The sequence below is a fragment of the Trachemys scripta genome, chromosome 1 (genome assembly GCF_013100865.1).
Source record: "Trachemys scripta elegans isolate TJP31775 chromosome 1, CAS_Tse_1.0, whole genome shotgun sequence".
NCBI classification, from domain to species: domain Eukaryota; kingdom Metazoa; phylum Chordata; order Testudines; family Emydidae; genus Trachemys; species Trachemys scripta.
The window spans coordinates 10174795-10190698 of record NC_048298.1 but is presented as its reverse complement, the minus strand read 5'-3'; the positions used below and the strand labels follow the sequence as shown (position 1 = coordinate 10190698).

At 41.6% G+C, this 15904-nt stretch overlaps 1 protein-coding gene across 2 annotated transcripts in view; it reads left to right on the top strand.

Moving 5' to 3' along the window:
• Nucleotides 1-9855: 9855 nt before the first annotated feature.
• PRKCQ (protein kinase C theta) overlaps nt 9856-15904 on the top strand; it is a 92938-nt gene continuing 86889 nt past the window's right edge. The window contains exon 1 of one of the 2 annotated variants that reach the window (XM_034764444.1): nt 9856-10022. The gene's annotated coding sequence lies outside the window, so the exon portion shown is untranslated. The remainder of the gene's footprint in view (nt 10023-15904) is intronic. The other variant, XM_034764435.1, reaches the window with a different exon arrangement.

Here is a 15904-nt window from a genome sequence, read left to right as displayed (position 1 = left end):
CAAGTGACTTAGACTTCCGCATTGAAATCTCCCATTGACCCCATTGCGAGTTTTGCCCTAATATAAAACGTAGCTTTGGGCCTGAAGAAGTCTGCTGCCAACTCTCACCTCCACCGCAGCACCTGCTGATGTAAGGTCAGTTTAGGGTCTTTCCTTTCAGCTAAATAGTGACGGCTCTGTGATCCCTTCCATTTCCAGGTCAGGAATGATCTGCAGATTTAGAAGGCCGAGTCCCCCTGGCTTATTCTATGTGGGGTGCCAGGGGCAGATCAGTGACAGTGTGGGTGCTATTGAAAAGAAATAATAAAATGGTAATAATGATCAACCACTGATTAGACTGCAAACACTTCAGGGCCGGGACAGCGTTGTATAAAGCACCAGGCACGTGTCCCACGCTATATAAAACTCAAAATTTGGTTTTCTGCAGCTCTCCTTTAGTTTTGGATGCCAAGGAAACCTTTATGTCCTGACCGCTTATGATACCAAAAGCAAATATAATACACCCTGATGTGGACAAGAAGGCGGAATACATAACTTAATGGAATGAGCGCAGCTAAAATGAGAGATTGTCAGTCTCATGAAATGCCATTTGTGTTCCCCGAGTTGATCTTTGTTTCAATAACAAGAAAATGATCGTACTTGATTGAAATTGGTCTAGTGTATGTCAGAGAAGGGGGGCAATTGGAAAGTTGTACATTTATTTACTCCCTGACTTCCAAAAGCCAAATAGTCTTTTCTTTTCCTCGAGCTCCCTTTTGGGCTTGCCGGGATGATATTTTAGGAAACCTCGGTTAGGGTGATACAATAGCATCTAGCATCTACAGCAGCATTCAAACAACCATCCCGGAGTGCTTTAAACTCAGAACTAAAGCTGCCGAATGATTCATTTTGAAAATGCTGAAGAGCACATTGCCCCTTCTAAGGCCGGATTTGGGAGATCTGACAGACAATTGCTCCTTACGTCAAATGTCAACGATTCGCCCCAGCAAAAGTGCAAGGGGATTTAGGTCTTGCAGCACCTCACCCTTAGACACCCTGTCAGCTAGTGGAATCCTCAGTGCCCTGGCTCCCTATACCATGCATCAGGAGATACAGATGCCTAAGGAAGGTGTTCTCAGAAGCCAGTAAACTGAGTGAAGAACTGCCTAAGCTACCCGGGAGTGAAATGCAGAGGAAAGGGGCAGGGTCTAAACCCCACCCCTGGGATATATTTAGGCACCCAATTCCTATTAATCTGGAGTTCCAAACATCTGATGGATGGGCCAGAGAGATGCATCCCCTGGTGTCCAGTCCCAGCTTCTGGCTGTCAGAGGTTTAGGGACACCCAGAGCATGGGGATGCATCCCCTGGTATCCAGTCCCAGCTTCTGGCTGTCAGAGGTTTAGGGACACCCAGAGCATGGGGTTGCATCCCTGACCATTTTGGCTAATAGCCACTGATGGACCTACCCTCCATGAACTTATCTAATTCCTTTTTGAACCCAGTTATACGTTTGGTCTTTTCAACATCCCTTGGTAACTCGTTCCACAAGTTGACCATGCATAGTGTGAAGAAGTCCTTCCTTTTGTTTGTTTTAAACCTGATGCCTATTAATTTCATCAGGTGACCCCTGGTTCTTTTGTTATGTGAAGGGGTAAATCATTCTTCCGTATTCACTTTCTTCACACTATTCATGCTTTTATAGACCTCTATCATATTCCCCCTTAGTTGTTTCTTTTCTAATCTCAACAGTCTCAGTCTTTTTAATCTCTCCTTTTATGGAAGCTGTTTTCTTAATTGTTTATGTTGCCCTTCTCTGTGTCTTTTACAATTCTAATGTATCCTTTCTGGGATGGGGCAACCACAACTGCACACAGTATATAAGCTGTGGATGTACCATGGATTTATATAGTGGCATTATGATATTTATTGTCTTATTATCTATCCCTTTCCTAATGATTCCTCATATGATGTTTGCTTTTTTGACTGATGCTAGACATTGAGCAGATATTTTCCGAGAACTCTCCGTGATGACTCCACGATTTCTTTCTTGAGTGGTAACAGCTAATTTTGACCCCAGCGTTTTGTGTGTATAGTTAGGATTATGTTTTCCAATGTGCATTACTTTGTATTTATAAGCATTGAATTTCATTTACCATTTTGTTGCCCACTCACCCAGTTTTGCGGAATCCCTTTGTAACTCTTTGCAATCTGCTTTGGACTTAACTATCCTAAGTAATTTTGAATCATCTGCAAACTACTACCTCACTGTTTACCCCTTTTTCCAGATCATTGATGAGTATGTTGAACAGCATTCATCCAGGTTCAGATCTTTGGGAGACACTGCTATTTATCTCTCTCCACTGTGAAAACTGACCATTTATTTCTACCCTGTGTTTCCTATCTTTTAAACAGTGAGAAGACCTTCCCTCTTATACCATGACTGCTTACTTTGCATAAGAGCCTTTTGTGGCAGACCTTGTCAAAGGCCTTCTAAAAGTTCAAGTATACAATATCCACTGGATCACCCTTGTCCACATGTTTGCTGACCCTCTCAAAGAATTCTAATAGATTGGTGAGGCATGATTTGCCCTTACAGAAGCCATGTTGACTCTTCCCCAACATATTGTGTTCATCTATGTGTCTGATAATTGTGTTCTTTACTATAGTTACACCCAATTGGCCCAGCACTGAAGTTGGGTTTACTGGCCTGTAATTGCCAGGATCATCTCTGGAGTTTTTTTTAAAAATCGGCATTACATTAGCTATCCTCCAGTCATCTAGTACGGACGCTGATTTAAGTGATAGATTACTTATCACTGTCAGTAGTTCTGTAGTTTCATATCAGAGTTTGTTCAGAATTCTTGTGTGAATACCATCTGATCCTGGTGACTTATTACTATTTAATTTATCAGTTTGTTGCAACACTTCCTCTGTTGACATCTCAGTCTGGGACAGTTCTTCAGATCTGTCAAGTAAAAAGAATGGCTCAGATGTGGGAATCTCCCTTATATTCTCTGCAGTGAAGACTGATGCAAAGAATTCATTTAGTTTCTCCTCAACAGCGTTTTGTCTTCCTTGAGTGCTCCTTTAGCACCTTGATCATCCAGTATCCCCACTGATTGTTTGGTAGGCTTCTGCTTCTGATGTACTTAAAAAAAATTGCTGTTAGATTTTCTCTCTTTTGCTAGTTGCTCTTCAAATTTTCTTTTGGCCTGTCTAATTATACTTTTACACTGGACTTGTGAGAGTTTACGCTCCTTTCTATTTTCCTCCTCAGAATTTGTCTTCCAAATTTTAGAGGATGCCTTTTTGTCTCTGCTTCATTTACTCTGTTGTTTAGCCATGGTGGCATTTCTTTTTGGTCCTCTTCATTTTATTATTATTATTACTATTATTATTATTATTAGGGACATATATTTAGTTTGAGCCTATATTATGGTGTTTTTAAAAAGTTTCCATGCAGCTTTCAGGCATTTCACTCTTGTGGCTATTCCATTTCATTGAGCTAGCGTCCTCATTTTTGTATAGTTCCTCTTTTTGAAGTTAAATGCTTCTATGGTGGGTTTATTTGGTGTTTGCCCTCCTATAAGGATGTTAAATTTAATTGCATTATGGTCTCTATTACTGAGAGGTTCAGCTATATTCACCTCTTGGACCAGATGCTTTGTGCCATTTAGGACTAAATCAAGAATTGCCTCTCCCCTTGTGGGTTCCAGGAGTACCTGCTCCAAAAAGCAGTCATTAATGGTGTCTAGAAATTTTGTTTTTGCATCCTGTCCTGAGATGACATGTATCCAGTCAATATGGGTATAGTAGAAATCCCCCAATATTATTGGGGTTTCTGTTTTGGTAGCCTCTCTAATATCCCTGAGCATTTCATAATCACTGTCATCATCCTAGTCAAGTGGTCGGTAATATATTCCTACTGTTATACTTTTATTATTCAAGCATGACATTTTTGTACACAGAGCTTCTGTGGTACCATTTGATTCATTTAAGATTTTTATTATATTTGACTCTGTGTTTGCTTTCACATATATATTGTCAATCCCTCACCAGCACGATCTACGCTGTCATTCCTATATATTTTGTACCCTGGTAGTACTATGTTCCATTGATTATCATCATTCAAACAACTTTCTGCCTACTGATGTTCTGTGATGCCCACAATATCAGTATCTTCATTTAATACCAGGCACTCAAGTTCACCCATCTTAGTTTTTAGACTTTGAGCATTTGCATACAAGCATTTATCAAATTTGTAAGTATTTAATTGTCTGCCTTCATGTGATGTAACTGAATGAGACTCTTTTTCCACTTGACTGTTTCTCTTCAGCTCCTACCTGTACCTTTATCAACTTCTATCCTCTCCTCTTTACTAGGATATAGAATATCCACTTTAATAAATCCTCCCCTAAGTGATGTCTCTGTCTGAATTGTGTGCTCCTCCGCATCAGTTGACTTTCCCCCAGTTTAAAAACTTCTCTACAACCTTTTTATTTTTGCATGCCAGCAATCTGGTTCTGTTTTGGTTTAGGTGGAGCCTATCCTTCCTGTATAGTCTTCCCAACAGGTTCCCCAGTTCCTAATATATTGAAATCCCTCCTCCAAACACCATTGTCTCATCCACTCATTGAAACCCTGCAGTTCTGCCTGTCTCACAGTCCCTGCACAGGGAACTGGAAGCATTTTGGAGAATGCTACCATGAAGGGACTGGAGTTTAATCTCTGACCTAATAGCCTAAATTTGGCCTCCAGGATCTCTCTCCTACCTTTCCCTACCTAGGTACCATGACCATTGGCTCCTTCCCAGAACCCCACATAAGTCTATCTACAGGTTTTGAGAGGTCCACAACCTTCAACCCCAGCAGCATTTCTAATAATGGAATCCCCCATTATAATTACCTCTCTCCAGGGCTGATGAGAGTGGGGGGAAGCTGGTACAAATTACCGGGGCCCGGCAGTCCGGAAGGGGGCCCGAGGCCCGGCTTCCCCGATTTTGTCAGCCCTGTTTAGCCAGTCCACCATTGCTGGGAGGCCCGAAAAAATTTTTTCACCGGGGCCCGAACCCGCTCTCAGCGGCCCTGCCTCTCTCTTCTTAATAACAAAGGTTCCCTCCCCCCAGAGGGATCTCTTCAGTGTGAAAGGACACTATGATGTCATTTGGAAGGAAGGTCCCAATCATGGGATGGTTTCTTTCCACTCCAGTTTGCTATTCTCCTTCTCTGAAACTTCCATCCTCCTCAACAGCACAGAGACCATCAAACTGGGGACGGGACCAGTGTCCTGAAAGTCTCATCTGTGTACATCTCTTTCTCCCTTAGCACCTCCAGTTCAGGCATTCTGATCTCAAGAGCCCATATTCGGTCTCTGAGGCCCATGAGTTGCTTGCACTAAATGCACGCATACACTGCCTGCCCACAAGGTAGGTAATCCTACATGCGGCATTCAGTGAAATAAACTGGGCAGCCTCCCTTCTGCTTATGGACTTCTGTCTGAATTATTTTTATTCTTGCGGCAGGGGGGTGTTTCTTTGGGGTTTTTTTGTTGCTATTGTTTGGGTTTGGGGAGGTTGTTATTGGACTACATTTACAGAGCATTAAGTGTATCTGGCTTTCAAGTTTTCTCTCTAAACTTCCTCTCCCTGTTTGCTGTTCCTGTTCACTAGCTCCTCCTAACTTGCACCAAAGAGTTTTAAAAGAGTTGGCTGAGGAGCTCACTGGACTATAATTATAATAATAATAATAATAATAATGGAGATATCCCATCTCCTAGAACTGGAAGGGACCTTGAAAGGTCATCGAGTCCAGCCCCCTGCCTTCACTAGCAGGACCAAGTACTGGTTTTGCCCCAGATCCCCAAGTGACCCCTCAAGGATTGAACTCACAACCCTGGGTTTAGCAGGCCAATGCTCAAACCACTGAGCTATCCCTCCCCCTTAATGCTGGTTTTCAATAAGTCTTGGAATAGAGGCTAGGACTTTTCAGCTTGGAAAAGAGGAGACTAAGGGGGGATATGATAGAGGTATATAAAATCATGAGTGATGTGGAGAAAGTAGATAAGGAAAAGTTATTTATTTGTTCCCATAATACAAGAACTAGGGGACACCAAATGAAATTAATGGGCAGCAGGTTTAAAACAAATAAAAGGAAGTTTTTCACACAGCGCACAGTCAACTTGTGGAACTCCTTGCCTGAGGAGGTTGTGAAGGCTAGGACTATAACAGCATTTAAAAGAGAACTGGATAGATTCATGGAGGTTAAGTCCATTAATGGCTATTAGCCAGGATGGGTAAGGAATGGTGTCCCTAGCCTCTGTTTGTCAGAGGGTGGAGATGGATGGCAGGAGAGAGATCACTTGATCATTACCTGTTAAGTTCACTCCCTTTGGGGCACCTGGCATTGGCCACGGTTGGTAGAAAGGATACTGGGCTAGATGGACTTTTGGTCTGACCCAGTACGGCTGTCCTTATGGGAAGAATGCTAATATTGTGCCAATATTTAAAAAAGGGTAAACAGGATGATCTGGGTCATTATAGGCCTGTGAGTCTGACATCAGTCATAGGCAAGATAATGGAGCAGCTGATAAGGGACTTCATGAATAAAGAATTGTGGGAAGATAATATAATTAATGCCAATCAACATGGGTTTATGAAAAATAGATGCTGGCAAACAAATTTGATATTTTTATGAGATTATAAATTTGGTTGACAAAGGAATGGTGTTGATGTCATAGATTTAGACTTTCTTAAGGCATTTGACTTTGTACTGCACACCATTTTTATTAAAAAAACAGAAAGATCTAAAATGAACATGGCACATATTACATGGATTAACAGCTGGCTTGCTGATTGGCCTCAAAATGTAATTGTAACCAGAGAATCACCATCAAATGGCTGTGCTTCTAGTGGAGTCCTTCAGGAATCAATGCTTGGCCATACCTTATTTAATATTTTTATTAATGACCTGGAAGGAAACATAAAATTGTCACTGATAAAGTTTGCAGATGACACAAAAACTGGGGGAGTGGTGATGGGAAGAACTGCTCACTGAAATAGAGTGATATGGATCGCTTGGTATGCTGGGTGCAAGCAAACAATAGGCATTTTCATACAGCTAATGCATGTATTAGCTTACAGGATGGGGGGCTTTATCCTTTTAATGATTGAAAAAGATTTGGGATAATCAGCTGAAGGTGAGCTCCCAGTCCGCTGTGGCCAAAAGTGCTAATGTGATCCTGGAATGCATAAACAGGGGAATCTTGAGTAGGAGTAGAGAGGTTATTTTTAGGGCTGTCAAGCGATTAAAAAAATTAATCGCGATTAATCACATGATTAAAATAATTAAGCATGATTAATTGCACTGTTAATAATAGAATACCATTTATTTAAAAAATTTGGAATGTTTGCTGCATTTTCAAATATATTGATTTCAGGTATAACATAGAATACAAAGTGGACAGTGCTCCCTATATATTTATTTACAAATATTTGCTCTGTAAAAAAAAACAAAAGAAATAGTATTTTTCAATGTACCTAATACAAGTACTGAAGTGCAATCTCTTTATCATGAAAGTTGAACTTACAAATATAGAATTATGTCCAAAAATCTGCATTAAAAAATAATGTAAAATTTTAGAGCCTGCAAGTCCACTCGGTCCTATTTCTTGTTCAGCCAATCGCTCAGACAAACACGGTTGTTTACATTTGCAGGAGATAATGCTGCCCGCTTCTTGTTTACAATGTCACCTGAAAGTGAGAACAGGCATTCTCACGGCACTGTTGTAGCTGGCATCGCAAGATATTTACATGCCAGATGCACTAAAGATTCATATGTCCCTTCATGCTTCAACCACCATTCCAGGGGACATGCGTCCATGTTGATGATGGGTTCTGCTCGATAACTATCCAAATCTGTGCAGACCGACACATGTTCATTTTCATTATCTGAGTCAGATGCCACCAGCAGAAGGTTGATTTTCTTTTTTGGTGGTTCCGTAGTTTCCGCATAGGAGTGTTGCTCTTTTAAGACTTCTGAAAGCATGATCTACACCTCGTCCCTCTCAGATTTTGGAAGGCACTTCAGATTCTTAAACTTTGGGTCGAGTGCTGTAGCTATCTTTAGAAATCTCACATTGGTATCGTCTTTGTGTTTTGTCAAATCTGCAGTGAAAGTGTTCTTAAAATGAACATGTGCTGGGTCATCATCCGAGACTGCTATAACATGAAATATATGGCAAAATGCTGGTAAAATAGAGCAGGGAACATACAATTCTCTCCCCAAGGAGTTCAGTCACAAATTTAATTAACACATTTTTTTTTTAACAAGTGTCATCAGCATAGAAGCATGTCCTCTGGAATGATGGCCGAAGCATGAAGGCGCATACGAATGGTTAGCATATCTGGCACGTAAATACCTTGTAATGCCAACTACAAAAGTGCCATGCAAATGCCTGTTTTCACTTTCTGGTGACATTGTAATAAGAAGCAGGCAGTATTATCTCCTGTAAATGTAAACAAACTTGTTTGTCTTAGCGATTGGCTGAACAAGAAGTAGGACTGAGTGGACTTGTAGACGCTGAAGTTTTACATTGTTTTGTTTTAACCAAAAAAAATCTACATTTGTAAATTGCACTTTCATGATAAAGAGATTGCACTACAGTACTTGTATGAGGTGAATTGAAACATACAATTTCTTTTGCTTATCATTTTTACAATGCAAATATTTTTAATCAAAAATAATATACACTTTGATTTCAATTACACCACAGAATACAATATATGTGAAAAAGTAGAAAAACATCCAAAAGTTTTAATAACTTTCAATTCGTATTCTATTATTTAACAGTGAGATTAAAACTGTGGTTAATCACGATTAATTTTTTTAGTGCGATTAATGGGTTTTTTTAGTTAATCGCGTGAGCTAACTGCGATTAATCTACAGCCCTCATTATTTTACCTCTGTATTTGAAACTGGTGCAACTGCTGCTGGAATACTGTGTCTAGTTATGGTGTCCACAAGTCAAGGCAGAGGTTGATAAATTGGAGAGGGTTCAGAGAAGAGCCACCAGAATGATTAAAGGAATAGACAACATGCCTTATGCCAGGGGATCTCAAACTGGGGGTTGGGAACCTCTCATGGAGTCACGAGGTTATTACATGGGGGGTCGCGAGCTGTCAGCCTCCACCCCAAACCCTGCTTTGCCTCCAGCATTTATAATGGTGTTAAATATATAAAAATGTGTTTTTAATTTATAAGGGGGGATCACACTCAGAGGCTTGCTGTGTGAAAGGGGTCACCAGTACAAACGTTTGAGAACACAAGAAGCTTGCTCTTAGCTTGACAAAGAGACAGTGAAGGGGTGAGTTGATTATAGTCTATAAATATCTGTATGGGAAACAAATATTGAATAACTGGCTCTTCATTCTAGCAGAGACAGGGAGATTAGGATCCAAGGGCTGGAAGTTGAAGTCAGACAATTTCAAATGTAAAGGGTCCATTTTTAACCTAGACGGTAATTAAGCACAGGAACAATTTACCAAGAGTCCTGAAGGAGTCTCCACCACGGATCATTTTTAAATCAAGACGGGCTGTTTCGCTAGACGATCTGCTCTCGGAATTCCCATGGGGAAGTTGTCTTTGCTATATAGGAAGTCCCCTAGAGGGTCACACCGTCCCCTGCTTTCTAGCCTCCTCCGGATCTGTGAATCGCTAGTCACACACTTAGCGCATGATGCTGCCAGGCGCAGGAAATCCACAGAGTGGGGACTGTGCCCCGGGGCTGGGAGGTGACTGAGTCTCCAGCAGAGGGGTGGGGCGGGGGATTCCTTGCCCAGGGGGAGGAGGGATCTGCGAGAGGGGCGGGAAGGTGAGGGGAGACCCAGGGTGGCAGCCAGCCAGGCTCAGCTCCCCACTCACTTCCCCCCGGCAGCGGAGGCGGTGGGTGGATGCGGCAGCTGGGGCACGGCGCGGCGCTCGGACGGGGCAGCCGCTGGGATCGCTGAGCCCCGCTGCGGCCCCGCTCCAGGCGGCGGAGAACAGGTGGGTCCGCGGCGCGTTGCGCGGTTGGGGGGGTCCCGGGCTGGGGTCCGGAGCGCGGAGCGGAGTGAGATGCGCGGCAGGGGCTGGCGCTGAGCCGGGAGTGGCGGCTGTGTGTGTGTGTGTGTGTGTGTGTAATGGTGAGCGAGACACACGGGGTGTGTAACTGTGAGTTACAAACGTGTGTATGTGTAGAGGTGACAGTGAGAGACACGCAGGGAGGTGCGTGTCTGTGTGTGTAATGGTGAGCGAGACACACGGGGTGTGTAACTGTGAGTTACAAACGTGTGTATATGTAGTGGTGAGAGACACACAGGGAGATGTGTGTGTGTGTGTGTGTGTGATTGTGAGAGATACACACTGGATGTGTGTGAGAAAGAGAGAAACACGGGGTGTAATTGTGAGTTACACACACGGGTGTGTAATGATGAGAGGTACACATGGGGGTGTACCTGTGAGAGAGACACACAGGGGTGTGTGTATGTACAATAGAGATACACATGGGGTGTGTGTGAGAGAGACACACACACAGGTGTGTGCAATTGTGAGCGATACACACACAGGGATGGGTGTGTGGATAATGGTGAGAACTACACACAGGGGTGTGTGAGAGAGACACACACAGGGCTGTGTGTGGGTGTAAGGTCAACGATACACCTGGAGTGTTTGTGTGTGTTATGGTGAGAGATCCACACAGGCAAGAGTGAGAGTTTGTGTAGGTGAGAGTGAATGCAATTGTGTGAAGGGGTCTCAGTGTGTTATTGTGAGAGAAGCGTAGAGCGGTGTGTGAGAGAGAAAGAGGATGTGTGTGATTGTGAAAGATGGCTGAAGGCGTGAGTGTGAACATCAGAGGAGAGTGGAAGCATCTGACAGAGAGACACGGATGTGTAACAGTGGGAGCGATCATGTGTATGTACAAACGATGTGATGTTGGAGGGAGTGTGTGTCGGAGAACACATTTGTGTGTGAGGGAGCATATATGTGTGCGTGCAAGTGAGAGTGCGACACATGAGAATGGGCATCCATGTACATGACAGAATGTTGAAGGGTGATGGTGTATGTATGCGACCGTGTGTTGATATGTGAAAGTGTGCGGCTGTGTGTATAAGTCCCAGAGCGTATATATATATGCGTGTGTGTTTGTGTGACCTAGAGTGTTTGTGCCTGTAAAATGTGCATGAGAAAAGGAAGTCTGAAGTTCCAGGAAATTTTAGTGTTTGAATGAGCAGGAACTGAAAAAAAAGAAAGTTTTGAGACTGTCTGGGTCTTTTTGTTGTCATTTTTAATAAAATTAAAAAAAAATTCTTAATTTCTCTCTCATTTTGTTCTCATTTTAAAGTGCCCTGCTCAACCCGAAACCTACTCATTTTTTTTAAAAAAGAGCTTAAATTAGTTTCAAGTCCTACATCTGAGGCTCCCCACAAGTTTCTGTGGTTTCATAATCACATTTTCCTGTCTTTAAAAATTGTTTTTCTCTCCCCTGTTGCTGTATGCAATACATAGAATAGGGGGAAATGACTGGCTGTACATGGGGAACAGAGAAAAGGGCTATAAACAGAGTGTTATGGAATGTCCAAAGTAAACAAACTGGAAAAAATAGAGAAAACACTTTCCCCCTTCTAACCTCTTTCATATATAGTAATTTGAGTGCCTCTTTGTGACAATGGCAGGCAACAGATTTTCAGGCAGAAAGTGGGGTTTTGAAGTTGATGGTGTATCTCTGTAAATCATGTTGGCATCCAGCATGTAAGGAGAGGCACTACAAAATAATATTGTGATAGATTTGAAAGTTTATTTGAGAGGCCTAGAGAAACTAACCAACTCCTACCTGCAGGCTTAGTGTAGTGAACTGCACTTCCTTTCTCAGGGGGTGGGATTTGAAAACTCAGCCTCCGTCCACTCAATCATGTGACCTTGGTTGTACTGTAACCTTAGAGTGTTGAATGCTAATGAAGTACAGTTAGACTCCTGGACATAGTCAGATCCTTTTGGTCATTGCTTTTGATTGGTGGATACAATACAGTAACTTTTCAATGATAGTATCAGAGGGGTAGCCGTGTTAGTCTGAATCTGTAAAAAGCAACAGGGGGTCCTGTGGCACCTTTGAGACTAACAGAAGTTAGATGCTTCTTGCATCTGAAGAAGTGAGGTTCTTACCCACGAAAGCTTATGCTCCCAGTACTTCTGTTAGTCTCAAAGGTGCCACAGGACCCTCTATTGCTTTTTCAATGATACTTTCCTTCATTACAGAGCTACTGACATGCTTTGCAGGGAGAGAGTTACATTCTTTTTCCACCAGTGAAATGCTCATTGCAGTAAAAATAACTTGACCAGCTGACAGCCACCCAACTGAGTCATGCTAATAAAAGAGTACTTAATAAGGTTACTAGGGCAGAAAGAGATAAAGTTTCACTGAATTGCTATTTTAAAAACGAGAAATAGAAATGTTTGCAGTTCAGGGGGGGTTGTATTTTGACTTCCATCTTATTGAATTGCCAAACTTGGGTTCCTGTATTAGTATCATGACATTTCTTATTTCAGAAAAATCCTCTTAGGTCTCCACCAAGACAATGGTATGTTTTTTGCACATTCCCGTTAACAGTGGGATGTGTCCTAAAATACCAATCAAGACACTAACAAAAATTGATTGCTCAATGGAGTTGACCATTTAATCTGATAAATGTGGAGCAGACTTGTACTCACTACATATGGTGGTAATTTGAATGGTCCCTTAAAACAGGAGGCTGCCCTAATAATCTCTTCTATGGGGTTAACTCTATTTCCCACCCTCAAGAGTACTTCCTTTCAAGGAAAGTCACCTATTCCCAAAGTTCTATGGTCCACACACATTTAGTCTCCTCTGTTCTGCTGTTGTTGAGAATATTTAAATCAGAAATAAAGACCCATGAAACTGCAGCTATGGAAAAAGTCATCAACACTAAAGAAAGGAATCTCCAGCATTTTAGCTTCCCATCATGAAACATTTTTAGTTTTCCTCATTTTGGGTCTTTGTCATATATCACATCTGCACGTTGGCAGGTTAAAAGAGATATTTTCCACATTTACCCTTACGTCAAAAGTAGGTTTTAACCTTTGATGAGTGCTTTTTAATTTCTTCTCTTGTTGGTTGGATATTGATCAGAAAAAGCTATATTCCTGGCAGAGTATTATATGATGTTGTATTAACCATCCCCCATAATTTTATCTGCTTTGTTGTTGTTGGCTTTTTGTTTTCATTTTTATGGATTTAAGTTTGTATCGGTTTAAAAGCTCTGCTCCTGATTCTGCTGTTGACGTTTCTGCAAACCTGTTAAAGAAAGAATTTGTGAAAGTGGACTGCAGTTTTTTGTGCTGGCTTTGAAGATTGATTTTGAAAAACATAAAATAAAAAGAAAGTAAACACATTTGTATGAAGATCTAAAAACTACACCTGTGCATGTACTGCATAGTGCTAAGTAGGACCTTGGTCCTACAATCACACATGAGTAACTTTCTGCCTGTGATTAGTACTATTGAACATGAGGGACTTCTTGCCTTACAGTTACTCGTGCATAAGGGTTTGCAGGATCTGGTCCTTGGTTCAAATCAGGAAGTGGCCTGAGTTTAGCAGAAACCATGACCACTTATTTCAATTCTAGTGTATTTGTTCTCCTGTAGCCTATACTCACATCCTGACCAGAATGTTTGATTTCTGATCATAGGGCTTTTTGGAAAGAAAACACTAGCAGAATAACTGCAGATTCTTATTGGTAGCTGGCTTCAAGTGATTATCCATATTATTGTCAGTTGAAGTTAATTTCTGTAATTTTCCTGGCCTGTTGGAGATTTTTAATTTGACACAGACCATGCTACATCCAGCTGCAGAGAAAAAGTTTATTAGTTTTTTGGTACATTTAGAATAAGACCAGGTTGCTCCTGAAATTACACACAGCTGTCCTAGCAGTCAATAACCTCTCCTGTTTTAGTGTTGTCAGATATTAGAGCTATTGTTTTCAAGCAGCTGGTTAGTACAGAATTGTGCTGTCACATTACTCGACTCTTTTGGTACCATATATATTAAAACACAGCCATGCATTTTGGCCTATATCCTACTGCTGGCTCATCAGGGCACATGTGGCCTGAAAGGCTGCATACAGGAAGTGTTAAGGGTATGGAATACCTGTGCAGGGACAGGTTGAAGGGAATACCCATGTATACCACGAAGCTGCCACTTTTCTCCAAGGTAATTAGTCAGTGTGGTCCAGTGGGTAATACACTGGACTAGATCTTAGGAGTTCTGGCTTCTAGTTCAAACCCACTGGGTTACTTTAGGCAAATGGCTTCTGTTTTCCGTGTCCTTGTCTGTAAACTGAAATTACTGATACCTTCTTTGTAAAGAGCTTTGAATCTACAGATGAAAAGAGCTAGGTAGTATTTTTATTATTTTCAGGAAGGGTTATTTCTAAGTCACCTTGCAACTCCTTTTTGACCATACAGGTGTTCAAATAAATTAATGCATGCATTTTTATTTTATTTTTACTTTATTTTGCAATGGGAAAAGTGTATCTTTTTTTCCCTACGCTCCATATGCTTAAGAACACCTGACCCCCTTTTTCTTCAAGCCTTCAGAACAAATCTACCATTGGAGAGAGCCCCCAAGCATGGAAAATTTTAGTCCAAGAGATGAAAGTTTCCAAATGACTAGAGGGTAAGATGGGAAATCATTATGAATCCTTAATCATTGCAACCTGCTCTATAATTAGCACAGAGGTTAACTGAGACTCAGGCCTAATAAGGCACCTTTTCGCAAGTCAAGCAGTATAGTAAAGGTAGGGAGAAAGAGCCTTAATATTTCTACCTGCTTTAAGACACCTTAACACGGCTAAAGCAGGGAGGAAGGATGGTCTAGTGGATAGCACACTGGCACTAGGATCAGTGGGTTCAATTTCCCCCTCAGATACAGACTCCCTGTGTGGTCTTAAACAAATCATTCAGTCATCCCCTAGCTGCAAAATGGGGATATTTCCTTATCTTACAGGAAAGCTATGAAAGTTTGTAAGGTGCTTGGATACTTTGGTGAAGGAAAGAAGGCCAAGTGAGCCTTCTGGTTTCAAACAGCCTTCGGAAACCTGAGAATTAAGGCCATCACTTTTACGAAGGCGTCTCAATGGGACTGCTCATGAATTTAAAGTGAAGTCTGGATGTAAGCGTTTTGCTGTATCAGGGCCAGAATGAACCTCGCGTGTTCCTTGCATGATTGAGCCCTTACATCAGGAGAGATGGAGAGCAAAGGGGGAGAGAGACTCTTAATGAAGAAACTGTCTTGTATAATTGTTAACATGATCTTTGTTAGGTCACATCCCTAATGTTGTTTGAGACCCTGCTCATAAAAGACCAATGTCCTATTCTGCCACAGATTATTTCATCCTAAAATGAACACTTATAAAATGTGTCATCTTTGTAATGATTCATGAAAAATACATTAATTTACCAATAACTTATTGGTCCTTTAATGTTCATTCCACCAGAACGACCCTTCTATACTTAACCTATTGTAAACCTCAGAGATTGTGACAATGAAATGAACTGTTAATTATTATTATTCCAGGAGCACCCATAGGCCCTAATTCGGATTAGAGCTAGATCTAGTGTTGTGCAACTATGCAATAAAAGACACTCCCTGACCCAAAAAACTTACAATGTAAAGAGGTGCCAAGTGGCTCAGAGGGATGAAAAACATAATTGGGGTGTAAAAAGCAACAAAGAGTCCTGTGGCACCTTATAGACTAACAGACGTATCGGAGCATAAGCTTTCGTGGGTGAACGCGTCTGACGAAGTGGGTATTCACCCACGAAAGCTTATGCTCCGATACGTCTGTTAGTCTATAAGGTGCCACAGGACTCTT